The 21,655-nt window shown below is 43.2% G+C and overlaps 1 protein-coding gene across 1 annotated transcript in view; it reads left to right on the top strand.

The window, feature by feature from the left end:
- KCNMA1 (potassium calcium-activated channel subfamily M alpha 1) overlaps window positions 1-21,655 on the top strand; it is a 507,394-nt gene that overhangs the window by 147,099 nt on the left and 338,640 nt on the right. The gene's annotated exons all lie outside the window — the stretch shown is intronic.

The raw sequence follows: 21,655 nt of genomic DNA, 5'->3' as shown, positions 1-21,655 counted from the left end.
ACATTGTCTTGCCCTCTTTCCTAAAAACAATCATGAGCCTCTACATTGATCAGTTTATTGACTTTAACACCAAAATTTGCAAGAGTCTTTTGAGTGTGGAAGGCTTTCAGAGGACGGCAGGGCTACTCTGTGCTGGTTTTCTGAATGGGAAAACAAGTTCTCACAAGGAAGGTTACTTTGATTCTGCTGGCCTGAGAGGGGGGAGAGGTATGTGAGGGTGTTATTTTTGTTTGCTGGGTATTATTTATTTTGAAATAGCTGTTTCCCGTCGAAGTATTTGCACTGAAGATGTCAAGAGGTTAAGAGGGCTTTGGTGTGAATGTCCAACCACTGGGAGGGCTACAGGTATCCAGCCAGTGAGGGTCTGAACTATTCTTGCCATGATGGTAAGGTCCTCTTCTCATTAGGGTTTCTGATGCTTTAACCTTATTGGAGGTTAGATTAGGAAGCACGGCTCTATCCTTTGCAGCTACCAAGCAGAATATTCAGCAGAAGCATTGCTTGCTGGTGCTTCTTCACTTGTGAAGGTCACAGATGGGACGGAGGAGTTCGTGATGACTCCCAGAGGTGGAGACCCATGGCCATCTAGGATTTCCTAGAGTGGACATTTGTGCAGACCCCTAAGGTGCCAGTTGAGCGAACTGGTGCTCTAGGGTGACCCTGAGGTGGGGTGTTGCGACATTGTAAAGGCTTCATAGGAGGCAGGAGAGGTCACTGAGCAGAGCTGCTAGGTGGCGGCCAGCTCTGCTCTGGTTCCTGCAGGTGTCACCCTGGCGGGGGGGCGGGAGAGGAAGGGGCTCATTTATTCCAACGATTCTATTGCGAGTTTGAGGCTGACAGCATCTGGGAAACTGGAGCTGAGCTGGTCTGACACACCTTTTTGTGGCGACATGTACTTGAAAACTGGGCAGTGGACTTGAGCTCTTTTCCTACACAGTCTACTGTAAGCGTGTTTTCAACTCTTTGAACTCCATCCCTGGTATGGCCGTCTGCTAGAGTTTGATTCCAGGAAACCTGCTTTGTGTCCTTGTTGGAGCAGACCCTGGGGTGCCTGAATTCTGAGCCTAGTGCCCTTTTCCTGTGTCTCAGGATGATAGCAATGTCATGCACGCCTGAATTCTAAATTTCTCAGAGGCATCTGGTCACCAGCCAAAGGATTTTGTGCAATTGGGTGCTGATGTGCAATTGGGTACTGAGGCCAAGATGCCATGTCAGGGAAAATAAAGAAAACGTCCCCTTTAATCACTTGTCTCTGGGCGTCAGCCAAGTCTGAGAGTATCAGAGGTCCTTCTGCCCATTGCCACACATGAGGCTGGACTGCCTTCACCTGTCTCAGGTGGAGGAGGGTCCTTTAAAAGTCCTCCAGGAGACAAGATTCCACACACTCCCTCCATCAGCTCTTCCTGGCCAAGAAAGAGAAGAGCTTTTTAAGTCTGGAAAATTCCAGCTGGTATGTCATTGAAGGTAAGCCTCTTTTAAGTATCTATTCTTCATAATTCTGGACCATATTTGAATTGAACCAAAGATCTCCTAAAGCCCTGGTCTTATTTCTCCATTCCCTTTCAGGAGTGAGGAGTGTTCTCACATGTCAGGGGATGCATAGCCTGTCAGCTTCCGTGGCGGGCTCAGGAAATGGGTTTGGGCATGCATATGTGTGCCCCAGACAGAGCAAACCCTTACATGAAGGTGAGTGTGGTGATCAGTTAGGAGAGATGCCTCGGCACCTTCTTTCCCTTCCCCACCCTTTCTGCTCCTCTGTATTTCTCAGAAATAAAATACTCTTGTTAGATGGATTTGAATTGTGTCCTTTTTTACAGTGTTTATATTAAGAGGCAATCTTTCATCCTGGTGTTCTTGGCTCCATGTGAGAGGATGGAGAGGAATGAAATTCTCTAAGACAAAAGAGCCTCTTCCCTGGATACCCTGCACCATCTCAGCACCCTAGATTCAGCTATGATTTTGCTAAGCCTTGGGAAATCCAGCGTTGGGAGCCCTCTCTGGTTCTGGTTTCTTTTATGGACTTGCAAAGAGTCTATTCCAAAGATGGACAGGCGACCCTGTTCTCCACTTTTTTTCAGCAAAAATGCCAAAAATCTTAGAACCAAGCTTGCTTCCACTCTCCCTGGAGACTGTCCTAGCTCAGTCCTTCTTTGTCCCTCAAACCCACACATGGTTGGGCAAAGCGAGACTTGGTTTATTTATGTAGGCCCTTCCATTTCTCATTTGCATTACTACCTTTGGTTCTAAAGCCATCTCCCAAGGTTCTGTACCGTGGGTGACCTGATCGGCACAGCCAATACCAAGGAGGCTTCCATCTTCCTGGGGAAAGACCAGCAGAGCATGTGCATATCAAGCAAGGGGAAGAAGTAAGGTTGAGTCTGTAGAGTAACCTTTATGGCAAGTCCACAGATTCCCAGGAATAAACAAAGAACCTGTTAGACATTGTAATCAAGCACAACAAGAGAAAATGAAGTTCTGTCCACACATAAGATGCAAATGGAAAATGTGTAAGAAAGCAGGATGTAAATTCCCCAAATCCATCTATTCATTCAAGATTCTCATCGATTGTACACACTGGTGGTTTGGCTGGCCATTTGGGCATCTTGGAATGAGAGCTTTAGACTTCTCTTGGAAGTTATACTATATCATCACCCAGTACTGGGAAAAAAAACACCTAGTATTCTTCCAATGAATTTTAGTTAACATTTATGCCCTTTGAATAAATCAATCTGTAGGCTTTCCCTTGCATGAGCCTAATTGGGCAGACATTGTCGTGAAGTGGCTTGTCTCAGTGAATTTTGATCAGAGCTGGCCTCCCTCACAATGGTGGGGGATACTCCAGCAGCACAAGCTCAAGATGTGAGGCTCTCTGCACCCAGCCCCTTGCAGAGTGGGAGGAATGCAGATCAATATATGAGGTAAGCTCCGGGGTCTGCCCTGCTGGCTCAGTGTCAGGCAGGCCCGTCCAGGCTGTGCGAATGGGCAACAGGTGGGGAAGGCAGTTCAGATAAATGTCGTGAAGGGTGGTTGTCTGATCTTTTTAACCTTTCAAAGCTGAGTTTAGTATCAAGGCAGTGGGTAAGTCATTTCCAAACACAGCCTCTCCTACGCATCTTTCCTTTCCCATTGTTGGGCCAAGATCGGTCCCCAAGCAGCTCTTTTTCATTCAAAGGTTTGAGGAGCCCTTCTTTGGGTCTTAGTTTTCCTAGAGTGATCGCCGCAGAAGAATCACTCGTGCAGCCTCAAGTGATTGCTGTCTAGCTAAGACAGATTGTGCTCAGAGCTCCTGGAGTTGAAAGCCAAAGAGGGACATTAAACTGTGTTAAAATTATGCTTCATCATCCCAGCAGTAGACTCTCTAGAAACACCCAAGCAGAAGGAGTTGTTCTACCAAGTCTTTGGATAGGCACAAGTGCCGATTCCTTGCAGACACAGAGGAGCACTAAGTCCTCCGAAGACAGTCATCCCATCCCTCAAAAGATATTAAATTAGCCACATGAGGCAGACATTGTCCAAAAGAACTCCATTTTTTTTCCATCCCTTTGAAAGATGTTCTGTCCAATTTAAGGCATCTGCCACTCCAGCTCCTAATTCTGATGTCTCTTGATGTCTATTCCAACCCATTCCTCCCATACACTCTGATACTCTGTGAAGCAAAGATTTTTAAAAAATTGTACAACCAAGTCAAAAGTGCCCCAGACACCCTGTGGGTGATAATGTCACCATTGCTGGTTCCATCCCTGTCTATTTTCTGTCTTTGACATAGGAACAGTAATTCTTCTCTAACAGATAAGAAAAAAAAAAAAAAAGACCCAACGATGTCAGTGTGAGGGCAGGATTCATGGATTGCATAATGCAGCAGTTCCTGCTGCTTCTAGAATTTCAAGAGAAAGTTGGAAGAGACAGAGGCTCCAGGCCCTGGGTATTTGCATTTTTTTTCCAGGGGCATTCTTGGAAAAGATGACTCACCTGTGGGGAGATATTTATTCCTTTGATTCATGTTTAAACTCAGCTGCTTCTTATGCTACAGTTCTGTGGGTGATGAATATTTAATACTGCGTATACTGAAAATGAAGGTCAAGTTCTGCTTACTGGTGACTTCAGTGCAGGCTCATGTCTCTGCAAGGCAAGCTACCTGCTGTTACCAGAGTAAAGCTGAAAGGTTATACATTGTTAAAATTTTCCTTAATGACTTTATCTGCTCCAAAATTGCTGGCACACAGTGGGGGCACCCGCTGATTTCACCAGCCTTTGCTCTTGGCTTCTCATACCAGCAGTGAAGCTTTGGGGATATGGACATTAGCAAGGAGGAGGGAAGAGTGGTGCAAAATTTGGAGAGCATTTAATCCAAGGGCTGGATTCCAGGATAATGGTGGTATTATGATGTGGAAATGGCCTTCCCCTGGTCTTTAACATTCATTTAACAATTTACGTTTGTATTCATGGATTCATTCATCTTGTATTCATTCACTCATCTGGGACCTCTTCGGTGTGATAACGTGGAAGATTTTTTACACTGTAAAATTGCTTAGGGTTAGGTATGGTTCAGGAAGGTTATCTTGAAGATTGCAGTAGAAATTGACCAGACTGTTTCCATAGTTTCTGGAAATAAAACTGGTACCCTTTACATGATGGGGATACCCACAGCCTTCGCAGAACTGGCCAATCACCAGCTATTTTACCTGCTGAGTGTTCACACAAGCCAGACCTCTCGTCCCTCAGCCTAGAAGTTCTCTTGAACAAGGGAGAGACAGGCAGGTGGTCAGGAGAACTAACATTCCCTGATCATAGACTTGTGTGAGGTATAGTGTCAAGCACATTACAATACACACCACATGGGACCTCACTAGATTCCCCCAACAACCTGATTGGGTGGTCTTATCACCTTTCCCACTGTACAGGTGAGGAGGCTGAAGATGCAACATTGGTCCCAAACCACGTTGCTCATGAGTCGGCCAGGATTTGAACGCAGCGTTATCTAAAGGCATCTCTCTCCCAAGTATCTAGAAGTGAAATTCCAGCTTGTAGAAGTGACCAAATGGGTTAAGTGACATGTCACCAGAACAAGATATGGCTTAGCCTCCTTAGCCAGTTCCTCTGTCCTGTTTTCTCTTTTGTTCTCCATCTTCCCATTTCCTACCTTTGGGGCCAGGCCTGCAAGTCAGCAGGGGCCCTATCACAGCTTCCTTCCTAGGACATGAGAGATATGGAACATGTCTGTGGGACATGTGCTGTTTGATGTCTGGTTATGTCTTGATTCATTTTCTCCTATGTTATAGCTTAATAAGACTCCCTTCTCTTTTATCTCAATGGACTGGCAGTATTTGGTGATGGAAGAGGGTCATGTTTGCAAAGAACAAGGGAAGTTGATTGTTTTTCAATGGCTTCTCCCAGTTAAGGGATTCATTCCCAGTAGAAAGACCCTTTCCCCACCCCACCCCCCATCCCCTTGCTTACCTCCCCCTCTGCGCCTATCATTTGGCACACTAGAGTAGATAATGAGAGAAGCCCTGCTTCTCCATTAGACAGATTCTTTTATCTCTTATCTCTTTAGAAAGTTGTACAATTTAGTTAATTTGTTATAATTTTGCATGATGTGCCTAGAAAGTTAGGATTCCCAGTGGACTTTAGGAGAATTTGGTCCACAAGAGGTTTCTGTGGAGGTCTTTGTAACAATGTAAGATATCCTGATCGCCTCTTCCAGTCTTGTTCTTGCTGGCCATGAGCACAGGTGTCGACCCAGTGCTTCACACGTGGCAGCTTTGTAGCAGGCGCCTGGCAGAGCTGTGAGGACAGCATCGCCACCTCCACGGAAGCTCATCGTAGACTGTGAAGTACCATGAAGTACTATGGAGTACCTGAACGCGCCCCCTGCCTCACAGCAAGAAGAGCTGGGTGGCCCATGGTATAGGGAAGGAAGCTCATCACCTTCCCTTGTGCTCAGCTCCTTTATGGAACGTGGCCTTTCTAGCTGGCGTTCTGAGAAATTCACTGCCGTTCCCCGCCTTGATGCCCTTTTTGAGGAGTCACGGTATGCATTTAGCCTTTGTTGAAGAAGTCAACACAAATCACTGTCTGTGCAAAGCATCCTCCTATTCTTTTTTTTTTCCTTTTTACATACTCCCCCCCAATTTTCTCTGTCCCTCACTGACATTTTTATTGCCAGGCTTTGGTCTGGAAAATTATGGGTAGGGAAAGTTCAAGGGCAGGATGTTCAGAACAGCACTGCACATCTGTGAAGGGGAGCACAACAGGAGCGCCTGCAGCTGTTGAAAGAATGGAATGTCAGATGGTGGAGGAGCTGGGCCCACTGAGGGGATGGGGGAGGGGGGTGCCTTCAGGGCAAAGAGTCTGTAAATAACTCCCAATGAGAAGTCCTTGTCCCCTTTCAGGATTTAACCTTTAATGGCAACACTCAATTCTCCTATGTGGGAACAACCCTAACTCAACTGTGCCACTTGGTCTAGCTTTCTGAAATGCCATTTTTTTCATCAGGTGGTGCATAAACCTGGCAGAGAAGACAGGTGGAGGAGGTGCCCACAGGGTAACCTTCCCCCTTCCATCTGGGTGAGGCGGTCTTGGCTTCCTCACTTATTTCTCATTGTGCAGGTGATGCCTAGGTACTACACGTGACAGCAGCTGGAAGCATCAGGATGAGCTGCTCATCTTTGGCATTTCCTTGGGAAAAATCAGGGACTGTGTTAGGAGTGGGAGGGAAGACACAGCTAGACCTACTTCCGGGTTTGCAGCAAGGGACAACTGGAGAGAATAAAATGTTAGAACTTGGAGAGATTTCAGAGTCCACTTGGTGCCACTGTTCCCTGTGCCTCAGCATTCTCCCCTGCCTGATGAGGGTTAAGTGACCTTCTCAAGAACACCCCACTTGCCAGGGGCTGAATTAAAGACAGAGCAATCAATGCTCCCCAGTCCAGGGCCCTTTCTCCTTGATCTCTTGGGTTCTTTCTACCACATACAAAATCAACAAAGATGTGATGGCAAATATTCATTGAAGAGCAAAGCAAATAGTGGTTTTTATGTTCATTTTGGAGTTTTAGTCTATCATCATGGGGGCAACTTTAGGGTCATGGATAAGAACAAAGATAATGCCAGATAGATGCTTGGGATTCCTTTATTTCATCCCCCTTGGCAGGGAGGCCCTGAATTCCTTGATTTTATGATCCTTTTTTTTTTTCTTTTCCTTTTTTTTTTCTGTACTATTTCAGAAGGGGAGTAAGAGTTCAACTGTGTTGTGGAAGGTGAACAAGGCCGAATGCTTTGGTTTGGCCTGTTTGGAATTTGTTATGCATGACCTTTGAGGACATGTTGCCCAATGGCTCATTTGTTTCCCTGTGAAAACCCTATCCGACAACTATGTCTATAAATCCACATTTACTTTCCTCTCCAAAAATTATAATGAATTATTTCTTCTTTCCTCACCACTCTCCAGAATTTCAAAAGAAAACTTTAGATTCTCTGATGCTTTGAAAAGAATGCTTATTTCAGGGAAAATAAAGAAAATGCATTCCCGTGGAGGTTCAGTTAGTGTGTATGTCTTCTGCAATTAGCGTGTGTTTATGTTGCACGAGGGCCGGATCTTCTCCCTTGCACAGCAGTGGTCTTCTACCTGATGTCCCAGGCAGACATGCATGCAAAACTCTCAAGGGATTGGGGTAGGAGCCAGCTGGAGAGGTTAGCACTCAGGGCGGTGTAATCCAAACATAAGGGCAGGGCTCGTGCTTAACACAACCCTGGATTGTGCTGAGCTTGGTGGAGATGGTTACAGCTTTATGATGGGTTTTATGGGCTTCAGATGAGGATGGAGATGTGACCTCTGTCTTTGCTTTTTGTCCCCCCTGTCCTTCTTCCTGACAGCCTGACAAATTGTAGCTTTGGGGAGACCCTGGTCAGTGATGAGTCATTTGTGTTTTAAAAATAGAACTTCTTACAGCAAAGATGCCCTTGGGACTTTTTAATGCACTTGTGACTACTCATAGAATTTGGGAGAAGGGAGTGTGTGTGTGTGTGTGTGTGTGTGTGTGTAGGGGACAATCCCTGTCCCACCTCTAGACTGATGGGAAAGTATAGCATGGGAGGACTGGCCACCAATCTTACCATAACAACAGAGATGAAGCTGAGAGCCATGCACCCATGACCTTAAAGGTATCAGTCAGGTAAGAGATCCCTGTTAAATACTGACTGCGTGTAAGACATTTGCGAGGTATGGAAGGTTTACAATACTATGTGTAAGACTCAATCTTTTTCATTAAGACTTTAAAGTTATAGATATTTTTACAAGGGTCAGGAAGTCTAGCCATCATATGGGAAATAGAGGGAAAATGAAAATAAACAAAGGAAAAGGAAAAAAGATACAGGAAAATGGAGGCAACAAAACAAGGTACCAAGGAAGATTTCAGTATAGCATATACTGTATTAGCATATTTCAGTCTCTAATATAAGCATTGCTCAGGATAAGGGCTGAAGTTAGAAAAGCCAAGCAGACAGCTGGATCTTGGGAGTGTTGGCAGGCTGGGGAGGTTTTGAGTTGAGGAGAGAGAAAACTCAGTCTCCCACAAGAGGGGACTCCCATTCTGGCCTGTGCTGTGTCCTCTGGCTTTTATTTTCAGTACGTGCTGAGTCCAGCAAAGCCCCACCTTGAAATGAGCCGCCGAGATAAAGGACTGAGATTGCTCCAGAGGTGGCCTAACAGAACCAGAAAAGCAAACTCTCCCTGTTGGCGGTAATGCCTGTTCTCCACTTGCACACGACAAAAATCTTTGGAGACTTCTCTTTGGAAAATTCCAGAAGTGGCTGACCGAAAGGCATCCACTGCATCTTTCTGAGGCCAAAGTCAGGGTGTAACATGCCTTTCAGAGGCCTAGTTTATGAACTTGCCACATGCGGAACGTCCCGCGATGTGGTGGGGAGGAAAGCTATGGCTAAGGGAGGCAGTGCTATACTGACAAAGCGGTCCCCACACGTTCCAGGATGTTTGTCTGGAGACCATGGTTTGCCTGTAGGGACACAACGATGATTTTTGTGGGTGTAGGTCCTTATGCCTTCTTGGGTCCCTTTCTCTGTGCAGAATATTAAAAGTCACATTTTGCGACTACATTCATATAAAGATAAATATAATCCAGGCTGGATTCATTTTTACATGTTCGTTATTATTATATTTACATTTTTTCTTCTGATTTTAAAGAAATGAAAAGTAAGACATTTTTGCAGGTCGCTAGAAGTCTGGTGGGCCATAGACACAGTGTTTGCTGTGCCTGATGGAAAGCTGGCTCTGTTTCCTCCCTTCCTGTCAGCCCCATCCATCTGGAAATTTTCACAGATAAGAAAGCATGCCCAGAGACAGAAGCCTAATATCCCATTCCTCCCAGCATCATCTAATTGTTTCTGATGAGGATATTTAAAAAACAAAACAAAACAAAAAAACCAAAACAAAAAAAAAAACACATTCCATTTCAAACCATGTGTTTTGACTTGGCTTTGGGAAATGAGAACTTCAGCAGCCCAGCCTTAAAAAGAGTGGCACCTGTAGATAAGTCCAATTTTGTGAGAAAACCTAATAATCTTCTGATGAGTTTTAGAGAGAAACGTGTGCTTTGTCTGTCCTTATATCTGAAAAGAAGCCTTGCCAGTTTAGGAGATCTGCTCACTAGGAGCACCATGTGAAAGATAACATTCCCTACAGCAAGGTCTGCAGTAGACGGGGTACAAGGCTCTAGTAGACGGGGGCGGTCGGCCAGATGTTAGGAAGGAGGGCTGGAGGTCTGGTGAAGACTGAGCTGAGCTGAGAGCTCAAGCCCTCCTGAAGTGACTTCCCAGCTCCAGCTGCTCATCCCCAGGCAGATTGCAGGCGCATGTGGCCAGATCTTCCTGTGTTTCAGAGAGAGGAGAGGCAAACCAGGCTTGATGTTGAATCTCCAGGTTTAAAATACTGCCCACGGCTCCAGATCTTTTAAAGCAGTCTGCAGGCCAAACAAAACACTTCTGCAGGCCAGATTTGGGCCTCCCGTTTTCAGTCTTTATTCTAAACCGTCTCTCTTTCTGGTCTTGAATTAGCTCTGCTCTCTGAGTGCCAGAAAAATCTTCTTAACTCTTGATTTTCCGTCTCCCAGAAAGGGCCCCTTCACTCTCCAAAGTGACAAGACCCTGGTCTTCAGGTTCTCTGTTTTGTTTCCCATCTGACACACTTGCAAATGCTGCTTAGGTAAGTTTCCACTTTTCTCTAGGCATATACTGTATGTCACAGTAATAAATTACCCGTAACTTACTGTAAATCCCTAAAGCTACATATCAAAAACTCTACGTCATCCCTGAAAATAACGTCGTTAGGACCTCATAAACATACGCTCTGTTTGTTTAAGAACTGCTAGAGCTTTTTAAACATGGTTGCTAAGTCACAAGAGTGTATTTTCCAGGACATAAATGGAAGTGAACACAACCCCCTTAAATTGTCAGATTCTTTATAAGAAAAGAGGCCCAAGTCTGTGTGTTCTGCTGGTGTATTAACTTGACCAAAACCGAGTTGATTATACTGAGCATGTGTGTTGATCATTGTTCGGATCTATCCTCTGACTTGTCTAAATGGACACATTATATGAAACTTGGTTTAATTTCTAGCATATGTGGGTATAAAAGCATGGGGTAACATAGATAAATCTTGGCTGTATTTTTTATCAACTTTAAAGGTTGCAATTTGCTGAGCATTCAGTTCAACACTTAGTGATGAAATTCTTATGCGATCCGAAGCATCTCTGGACCTTTCTTCCTAGATATGGTCCCAAGTCTCAGCTGTATCTTCATCCCCTCATCTTTCACTTTTTACATGGAAACTTGGCAGTTAATGTTAAGGTAGTGCTATGAGGCTGTCCTTGAATATAGAGGGCTCAAATATTTTCAGAGCTATGAAAAAGATGGCCGTTCTATTATGATAACCCTGATTCCAGTAGAGCTGCTTCATCAGTCTGGTTTCCAAATGGAAAATACTCATACCACCTTTCACTTATCATGATACTCTCAGGAAGAAAATGGAGGTAGGACTGTAGGGCCTACCAGTTAGATGTTGGAATCTAGTATAAGGCACTTGTCCTTCTTAAAGATATTTGATCCATGGTCCTATTTATGCCCAGGCAGAGAGCCCCCATCTCTTCTTTTGAGAACTGGTATTTTCACCTTTTTCTCTCTACCTCCCCCTACCTCCCACCTGGAAATGAACCTATGGCCCAGTTTGAGATACAATTGATCTTGATGTCTTAGAGGGAACTGCAGGGACTGTATGTAGAGAAAGATGAAGGACAAGGGTGCCATTGGATGACTCTGCCTGGCATATGCTTTTCCTCTAGCATCAGGAAGAAGGGTGGGGAGTGCATGAAGGATTTTTCCCTCTTCATAATGACATGAACAGGAATGATAAGACAAGGTCTATAAAGAGCAGCAGTAATAATTGAGATGTGCTCCAGGCAGCCATGCAGTCTGTCAGTGCCTTGGAGCACAATCTGTTATCAAGTACTTAGTGAGGCTGGGGAGTAGACAAGGATGGAGCATTTGGTGGCTGTGTGTCTGTGTGCACTCATATGCATATGCTCAGAGGAGGCATGCATGAGTAAGAGCTGGTACCTAGAGCAAGTAAAATTATGGAAGGCAATGTGCATGATTACGATGTGCAGTGGTGGTGGTTCTCCTGTGGGTCAGGCACCCCTTCGGGAATTTGATGAACGCTATGGGAATTTTGCTTGCCAGGGACCCTAAAGTTGGTCCATGTACCCCAAGTTAAGGATTCCTGCTCTGTACGGTGGGTTCATCTGCCTACACACGGTTGTTTCTTCTGCCATGAAGATCACGTGACAGACAGAGGGCAGTCCTCATACCCAAGGGCTAAGCAGAGATTGACTGACAACCCTCCCTTCCTGGCATATAAAACACATCCAAGGGCAAGTCTCTCTGTAGTGTGTTTTCTCATCTCAAGCAGTCATACATACCCCTTTTCCCCCACTGCATTTGAAATCTTGAAAATGGAGGGGCAGTGCTAACAAAACCAGGGAAAGGAGGCCCCTACCCAGGAAGTACATAAGGTGAGATGTGTCTACAGGGCAGAACTAAACACTCTTTCTTTTCTGCTTCTCTTATACACTGTTGGTTAGCACCTATATTTAGAGGGAAATCTTCTCCCTGGGTTGCAATCCAGGGATGCAAACCATCTCCAGCCAAGAGCATTTCATCTGAGACACAGCTCTGGCGCACCAGAACCTGGGCATGTGTGGGGTGCCCAAACAGACGCAAGCAGCTGCCACTTCTCCAGAAGGCTGAGTCTTTCACCTATGGCTGCAGAGTCTCTGGGGAACCTCTGTGGGCTCATCTGACCAGTTTTCAGACCAGTTTGACAGAAAACTGAAGAGCAGCTTCCCAGAGAAGCCCCATCTCTCCTGAATTCCCTGCTTCCTTAGGATTTCTTCCTGCTTGCACCTGTCTCCAACCCAGCCAACTGAGACAGTTTAATTGGTGCAAGGTGGGGGAAGCAGTCAGGGGTGACTGACGTTCCGGAAGAAGGAGACTCCCCTGAGATGCGTGAGGGGAACCGTGACAGACAGGCCTGGCAGTGCTGTGTAGGGGCAGGAGGTCAGTGACCCTTGCTTGGAAAGAGTGCTGGCTGGCGGAAACGTTTGCCAGCTTCTTCCACCCCGAGCTGCTTGGCCAGTTTTATGCATTCATGTGTGTTGTTGCTGCCTTGTCCATGGAGGGCAAAGAGGTCGCTGGGGGGCTCTGGCCCAGCATGAGAATGGGTAGAAAGGAGTGGGCAGCACCACCCAATAGTTAGCAGCAGGGTTTGGACTCAGGCCCTCCTGGGCTTATCCTGCTCTACACTCCGTAGTCCTTGTATTTGGGTGAGCTAGTTAACCTTTCCAGGCTGTAAGGTCTTTTGTGTGGAGTGGGGTGAAAATGGTGACGAGGGACAGCGATAATACGTACCTTGTGGCTGTGTGTACAAGGCATCGGATCATGCCTGTAAAAGCTCTTAGTAAAGTGCCCAGCATGAACGTGGCCCCCCAAATTTATTTATTTATTTATTTTTTATTTTTTTAATATATGAAGTTTATTGTCAAATTGGTTTCCATACAACACCCAGTGCTCATCCCAAAAGGTGCCCTCCTCAATACCCATCACCCACCCTCCCCTCCCTCCCACCCCCCATCAACCCTCAGTTTGTTCTCAGTTTTTAAGAGTCCCTTATGCTTTGGCTCTCTTCCACTCTAACCTCTTTTTTTTTCCTTCCCCTCCCCCATGGGTTTCTGTTAAGTTTCTCAGGATCCACATAAGAGTGAAACCATATGGTATCTGTCTTTCTCTGTATGGCTTATTTCACTTAGCATCACACTCTTCAGTTCCATCCACATTGCTACAAAGGGCCATGTTTCGTTCTTTCTCATTGCCACGTAGTACTCCATTGTGTATATAAACCACAATTTCTTTATCCATTCATCAGTTGATGGACATTTAGGCTCTTTCCATAATTTGGCTATTGTTGAGAGTGCTGCTATAAACATTGGGGTACAAGTGCCCCTATGCATCAGTACTCCTGTATCCCTTGGGTAAATTCCTAGCAATACTATTGCTGGGTCATAGGGTAGATCTATTTTTAATTTTTTGAGGAACCTCCACACTGTTTTCCAGAGTGGCTGCACCAATTTGCATTCCCGTGGCCCCCCAAATTTAGATATTTCTGTTGTCCTTTTGAAGTTTGTTTTGAATCAGGTCTTTAGAGGGACAACATGTGAACACATTCAAATTAGGAAACAAAACAAGAAGTTGCAAAGTAGGGATGTGGTTAATTATCGAGGTGGTGCAAACTACAACCCTTAACTCATTAATGGTTTGGGAAGGCAATAGAGTGGGTCACAATAAGCACTTTTAAAAGATGAGATTGAACAGCCTTTGGTGAAAATACTGCTCCGGAAGGTCACTGTGATTTGATGAAAATTTGTCTTGGTTATATACGTAGAGCTGTGTGTACTATGTAAATGTATGTCTGTACTGGCTTGTGATGTAAAATCTGTATCTTACTATGTATGGGTTTTGTGAAAAAGTAGTCTGAGCAATGCTAGCTCTGAGTCCAGAAGAGAACATGTTCTCTGAGCTGCAGTAATTTAGGGCACCAGGGAGGTGGGGTCCAGGCATGGGTGGAATTTAGATAGTATGGAAGGAGGGGATAGGTGAACAGTCCACAAGATCACCCTTACTTCCAACACCAGCCCCAAGCTCAAAGAGCTCCCCAAATTACCCCCAGCTTTGATAATTCACTAGAAGGACAAAACTCATTAAAAGCTGTTAGGTTCAAAGACAGTTTCCTTCAGGGAAAAAATACAGATTAAACTCAGACAAGGAAAGAGGCACAGAGTACCATGAAAGTACCAAACATGGAACTTCCATTGTTCTCTCCCTGGGGAGTCACGGGCAGTGTTACTTTTCCAGCATTTATATCTGACAACATACAAAGAATATTGCCAGTGGGGGAAGCTCACCAAGGTAGATGTTCAGAGTATTTTGGGGGCTCCAACACACAAACTTGAGTGACTCTCCATATGGCTGACCTCCCAGTCTCCAGCCTTTTTGGAAGCTGCAAATACCACATGACCCCGAGCCCCGACTATACATCACAATGTGAGACTTTCTGGTGTGGTTAGCCACTCCTCTCCATCTTGCCAATCTCGTTGTTACTCTCTGGGCTGACACAAGACACTCCGCCAAAGACTTTTAATTGGGCATGACCCCCCAAAGGCTTAGAGATTGCCTCCCAAAAGCTGAGGGCCAAGGCCAGCCTTCTTTCTGGGCAAGGTTAACATCTTTATACCAGAGTCAGTGAGGGAACTAGGCTGGCTGGAGGAGGGGTCTCTCCTGGAAAGAACTGGGGGTAGGTCCTTTGATCACATGCATGAATAGCAGGGGAGAGGGAAATGCTAATTCACAAAGTCTAGTGTTTACAGGGTCTGTTAATGTCAGTAAATTACTGTTGAGTACAACAGGATTTATCTATCCCCATGTACATCTAAGTTGAATAGCTTAACAGGTGAGCCTGCTGTTGTTAAGGTAAAGCTGGGCACAGGGGACAGGAAAGGGGCCGCCTGGATGCATGCTCCCCATGTGAGTGAGTTGCCCTGTGCACAGTGGGCTTTTGGTTCAACCCCATTGCTGCCATTTCTAGGTGACCAGGACTCTTCTTATGCCCTGTTCCTTTGCAAACCCAACGGATGGGCCTCCAGGTGCCCTCGACAGCTTTGGTAAGGAGAACATCTGCCCCCTGCTCCAGTTTAACTTCCCCACGGTAAGGCTTGATGAGGTCAAAACCAGAAAATGCCGAGGCCTCAAGCTGGGGATAAAATGCAGATCCAGCATGCCATCAGGCCATGCTGCCCCCTTGCCACCTGACAAATGAAACCATCTCCAGCCAGGGACAGTTTGTAATTGTGCAATCAAATTAACTTGGATTTCAGTTTAATGAAGTGCTTAATGTCCTGAATGAGGCTGAATCCTAATATTTAGAGAAGCAAGCTAGACCCTAGGAAAGGAAAGAACAGACTTTGGTGGATAGCTGCTAGTATTAATTGTACTTGCAAAGTTATCCTTTTCAGAAATTCATCCTTTTATGTGAAGCAATCTGTTAGCACCCAGTTCTGCTATAGTTTTGCTAAGGGGTTTTCCTGCTATAACTTATAAACAGGACAGTGGAAAGAACGTTTTACTGGAAATCTCTGCTGAACTCTATGTCCCAGGGCATATTTCTTCACAGGATCTCAGCTTTCTCAATTTAACAATAAGAAAAATCTTTCTCTTTTTTTCTGAAATTCCGCCCCCCCACCTCTTTTTTTTTTTTTCCAAGAATTGTTTTGTTGCAGTTAAAAACTGAGGCAAGTAGACCTGGTTATAAGTGCCGATGCTGTTGTTTACTAGCTGTGTGCCCTTGGCAAGAAATTACCCTCTCTGAGACTTAATATCCACAACTGTAAATATGGATCATAATGATTTCTGCTCCTTGGTACTGAGAACTGTAAATGAATACTCCACATAAAGCATCTAGTATAGGGCATAGACTGTATTGCCATTTATTAAATCTGATGGTATGAATATGAAATCATTTTCGGTGTGAATTGTACATCAGTAACTTGGTACCAGTAGTTTTCATTTTTATTAAGCTGATGGTTTAGCTCCTGTTTAGAAAAATGACTGATGATTTAGTAATTAGCTTAATAAATATTTATTGAATGGCAGTTATGTGCCAGGCACTATTTTAAGCACCAGGCACTTACCAATTGTAGTGTCAGAGGAAGACAGATAATAAACACATCAACAAATGAATAAATAAGATAATTTCAGTTGATGATCAGTGCTGGGAAGAAAATAAAACTGGTAATGGGAAAAGCAGAGTTTCTTAACATTTTTGTGCTGAGGATTTCTTTGGCAGTCTAGTGGAGACTATTACTCCCTTTTGAGAATATTTATAAATGCATAATGTAAAAACACTGGATTATAAGAAAACCAGTTATATTGAGATATAGTTATCAGAATACAAAATAACAAATTCATGATAATGTATGCTTCTTTATTCATACGTTATTATCAAGATCAAGTGCAACAGTTCTAATACACGCTTTAATTTTAAAGTAGGATTAAAGTAAATGAAATCTTGAGGTATCTGTGTCAATTATAATCTTATATATAAATATCTGATACTTTTATTGCTGATAGAGTCAGAAGGTTCATTAATTCTATCATAGTTTGTTGCCCACATTTATAATTAAAGAACGTGCTGTATTGGAGTTAGAGGCTGATAAAAGTAAAGATGTAATTTTTCTCATCTAAGGTCATGGAATCCCTGAATATTGTTCCTGAATCTGTGCCACCAAGTAAAAACCCTTGGAATAGAGCGTGACTTGTGCTGGGGGTTGAGCTGTTTTACTGAGGGATGAATAATGTGATTTCTACTTTAAAAAATCCATTGTGGACATAACAGATTAGTGGAGTAGAATTGGGAGTCCAGGTATAAACCCATATGTCTGTGGTTGACTGGTTTTTGATAAGGGTGCTAGGATCATTCAATGGGGAAAGAATAACATTTTCAAAAGATGGTGCTGGGAAAACTGGATGAGTCACATGCAAAATAATGAAGTTGGACCCCTACCTCACACTATATGCAAAATTGACTCAAAATAGATCATAGACTTAAATGTAAGAGCGGAATCTATTAAACTTTTAGGAGAAAACATAGGAATAAACTTTTTTGACATTGGATTTGGCAGTTAATTCTTGGATATGATGCCAAAGCATAAGCAACAAAAGAAACAATACATAAATTAGACCTCATCAAAATTGAAAATTTTTGTGTTTCAAAGGACACTACCAAGAAGTGAAAAGAGTCTACACAATGGGAGAAAATATTTGCATATCATATATCTGATAATAGACTTGTATCTGGAATATACAAAGAACTCTGAGTACTCAGTGATAAAAAAGAACAACTCAATTAAAAATGAGCAAAGGATGGATATTCATCAACACATTCGTCATAAGGGAAGTACAAATTAAGACCACAATGAAATACCACTTCACACTCATTACTATGGTTATACTAAAAGACACTTCATAACAAGTGTCAGCAAGAACGGAAATATCAACAGATTGAAACCCTGTACATTACTGGTGGGAATGTAAAATGGTGCAGCAGCCTTGGAAGGCAGTCTGGCAATTCCTCAAAAAGTTAATCATGGAGTTACCATAAGACACAACTATTCCACTTCTAGGAATATAACCAAGAGTAATGAAAGCTTATACCCATATGTTCATAGCATCATTATTCATAACCACCAAAAAATGGCAACAACCTAAATGCCTATCAATGGACAGTTGGATCAAGAAAATGTGGTATATCCACTGAGGGAATATTATTTGGCCTTAAAAAGGAACAAAGTACTGACATATGTCACAACATGGATGAACCATGAAAAAGTTATGCTAAGTGAAAGAAGCCAGTCACAAAAGATTACATATTATATGGCTCCATTTATACGAAATATCTAGAATAGGCAATATGGAAAGACAGAATAGATGAGTGGTTGCTTAGGGCTTGTCAGAGAGAGAAGATTGAGGAAGATGGCTAAAAGGTACAGTGTTTCTTTCTAAGGTGATCAAAATATTCTAAAAGTTACTGTGGTGATGGTTGTGCAACTTTGTGAACGTACTAAATACCAAATGAATCATATACTTTTAAGGGGGTGAATTGTAGGATATATGAATCATAACTCAATGAAGCTGTTACCAGAAAGTCACTCTGATGTGATGTGAAGAAGAGAGTGTGGGCTGCAAGATTAAAGGAAAAAAACACTTGGGAGGCTGTGTCATTAGTCCAGTTGAGAGAATGATGCCTTGGGCTGGGATGGAGGCAGTGGAGGGGGCGAACACACACTGGAGGTACCGTAGACAGACCATGCTGTTTAGTTGAAAATAGAGAAAAATGAAGAGTGACTTCTGGGTTGTTGACCTTAATAACTGGTATTTTCTTCCTAGAAGACTTGAGTTTTAGTTACAATCTACAGAAATGTTGAGAGGATTTTTGATAGACCTAAACACGACACAATCTTTGGAGAGTTGGATCTCAACATGTCATGATTATCAATTTCATTGGAGCTTTTAACAGAGAAAAATGATCATTATACACATGTATATGTGCACACACTCACCACATTTTCATGCACACTTTCATGCATGCAAAGAAAGAGCATAAAAACCACATGCTTTGGAAAGCCAAGCCAAGGGAGAAAGAATGAATCCCCAGCCTCATGACTTCTCATGCCAATGCTGAATTTGTTCTGTAGAAAGAGAGATCTGTGATCAGAGCAAGTAGGAAAGAATCTATTCAAGAATTTATGTTTCTTAAACATGTCCATCAAGCATAATTTTCTCCTAGTCACATGTACAAATAGTAAGGGAGAGGAAAATGTCACTTCAGGGCCTTGAGTATTACAGGATTTTGATACTGTTAGCAAAATAATGGATAAAATAACTGATTGCTTCAGTCACCAGGTCCCAACTGAAGCCCAGGCAAAGTAAATTGTCAGTCCGGGTGTGTTAAAATCCTTGTTACTTAAGGCCTTTCTCTGGAGACAGTGTGGCTTCAGTAATGAACGAGCTCTGGAAATTAAAGAAGTTATCAGATTGTTAATTGAGGTTATTTGCTTCACCCCAAGCAGAAGCAAATGGAACAGACTCCTGAACGTGTTGTGGGGAGTCAAGGATTTTCCATGATGCTGAGTTCTTTATGGCTCATGTTCACATGAAACAGAAGGCATTTTCCCTAGGGTGAGGGTAGAGGAAGACTTCCCAGGAACCTTAGCCTTGAGCCAGAGAGGCAGGAGTTGATATACACTCAGTTATGCTTAAGGAAGATCTGTTTCCCTCCATATTTTTTCCTCTTCCTCCAGTGCCCCTTGGGAGCCCGGACGTCCAACTCCATGAAATTAATTGACAGAGGGCTCATTTCTAATCTTGACTGCACCGAAAGAACTTGACTTTTTGATGTGTAACTCTAGGCTAGATGGACTCATGGGCTTAGTGTTCTCATCTATAGAGGATAGAGTTGAATAGAAAACTTGTAAAATCATTTTCTATACTTTACACACTTGGTTGTTTTTTCAACTTGGGGTAAAATTCACGTAGCACAGGATTAACCATAAGCCATATTAAAGCGTACAATTCAATGGCATTTAATATATTCATCGTGTTAGGCAACAATTACCTCTTTCCAGTTCCAAGACACTTTTATGACCCCTAAAAAAAACCTCATACCCATAAGCAGTCACTTCCCTGCCCCTGGCAACCAACAGTCTGCTCTCTGTCTCTAAAGATTTGCCTTTTGTGGATGTTTCATATAAATGGAATCATATACCTGTGTCTGGCTTCTTTCACAGGGCATTCTATTTTCAAGGTTCATCCCTGTTGGAGCATGTATCATTACTTCATTCCTTTTTATCACTGAATAATATGCCATCGTATGGATTTGTCACATTTTGTTTATCCATCCGTCAGTTGATGCGCATTTGGGTTGTTTCTACTTTTTGGCTATTTTTAATAATGCTGCTATGAACATTTCTGCACAAGAATTTGTTTGAATCCTGCTTTCAGTTCTTTTATACCTAGGAGTAGAATTGCTGGGTCATCTTATTATTCTGTTTAACTTTTTGAGGAATCACCAAATTGCTTCCCATGGACTTCGGACTCAGAGTTGGGATTCAAATCTAGGTCTGCATCTTTCTAGGAACATAACCTGTTATAATATGTGTGAATCTTTCATCTGTACAATAGTCATGATACCACCTACCTTAACACTGCGGTGAAGGGATGAGCAACTTCCCAGTACATGCCTGGCAGGTACTAGGCTGAAAATTGTATTGTTCTTCCTTCTCAATGGTGTAGACAAGCAGAGTGAAAGAGCTGGATTTTAAACAATCTGCTTTGAAATTCTTCTTATTGTTTTATTTTTGCTATTGGACCTTATCATAGAGTGCTTTCTTTGCAGTGGACTTCCTGCCAAAGTACACTTGATTAAATTATTATTTTGTTTTATAAATGAAGTATTTATTAAATTTATCAATTTATTTTACACATAAAATATTTGTATTATTTATAAATTTATTTTCTACGTGTATGCCAGTTGATGGGGGCATGGGAAATGCCAAATCCGGAAGATAAACTGGGCTAACTCTTGATCTTGAGATTTCGCGGGTGGATGATGCGTTGTGTCCATGTTTGAGGATGGACTTGGTTATTGGAGTGGTTATTGATCTCTGTGTTCCTTCCATAACATGGCCTTCTTATCATTTAAAAAAATGAGCATCTATTGGCCACAAATTGCTTCATTCACTTTGGAGGAGACAACAGCTCTTTATATTACTTATGATGTAATATGATCCCTACATTCAAAGCTCAACCACATCTCCCGAATAACACCCACTGGTAAGTCACAGTGGTGCTGTTTTTCATGATGAATTGTTTCTTTCTTGGTCTCAAGCACTGTAGGTCCTCAGACAGTGAACACTGAGGACCACTCCTCCCTTGGGGTTTGGCCCCAATGATAGTGAGGGTTTGGGGCTGGTCCCATGGGAAGTGACTCATGAGGGGTCATTGTGTGACTACAGGTAGTCTGAGTTGGAATTTCTGCTCGCTAGAGGTGGTTAAATAATGGTTGAGAATGAGAAAAACCGTGAGAGAATGGTAGACCAAGGAGATGCATAGGCTGGCTAATAATTTTGCATCCCTTCAAATTGGTTTTCTTTACATATTTATTAACTATTTAGTGGAGAGACTGAGCCTTGTGTGAGCAAAGAGAAAGAGGAGGAGGAAGAAAATGATGATAGAGGTGTGTCAGAGGCCCTAGCCAGCTGCCTTGGCAATTCAGAGAGCCTCTGGTCTTCAAATTTGCCCTTATAGAGTCTTACCTCCTCACAAGTGGCTTTTCCAAATATTCACTTCCTGATCATGTGTAATAATGATTCTCCCTGAAAATCCCATTTTTCCAAATCTTGTTACTTTTCCAGTGATCTCTTGAGCACCTTATAGATGGACACCCAGGAAATTGCCCAGCTGGGTCATTCCCTCATTCACC

This window comes from Panthera uncia, chromosome D2, assembly GCF_023721935.1.
Source record: "Panthera uncia isolate 11264 chromosome D2, Puncia_PCG_1.0, whole genome shotgun sequence".
In the NCBI taxonomy this organism is placed as follows: Eukaryota; Metazoa; Chordata; class Mammalia; order Carnivora; family Felidae; genus Panthera; species Panthera uncia.
The sequence above is the reverse complement of the archived record's forward strand: the minus strand, read 5'-3'. Positions and strand labels throughout refer to the sequence as shown.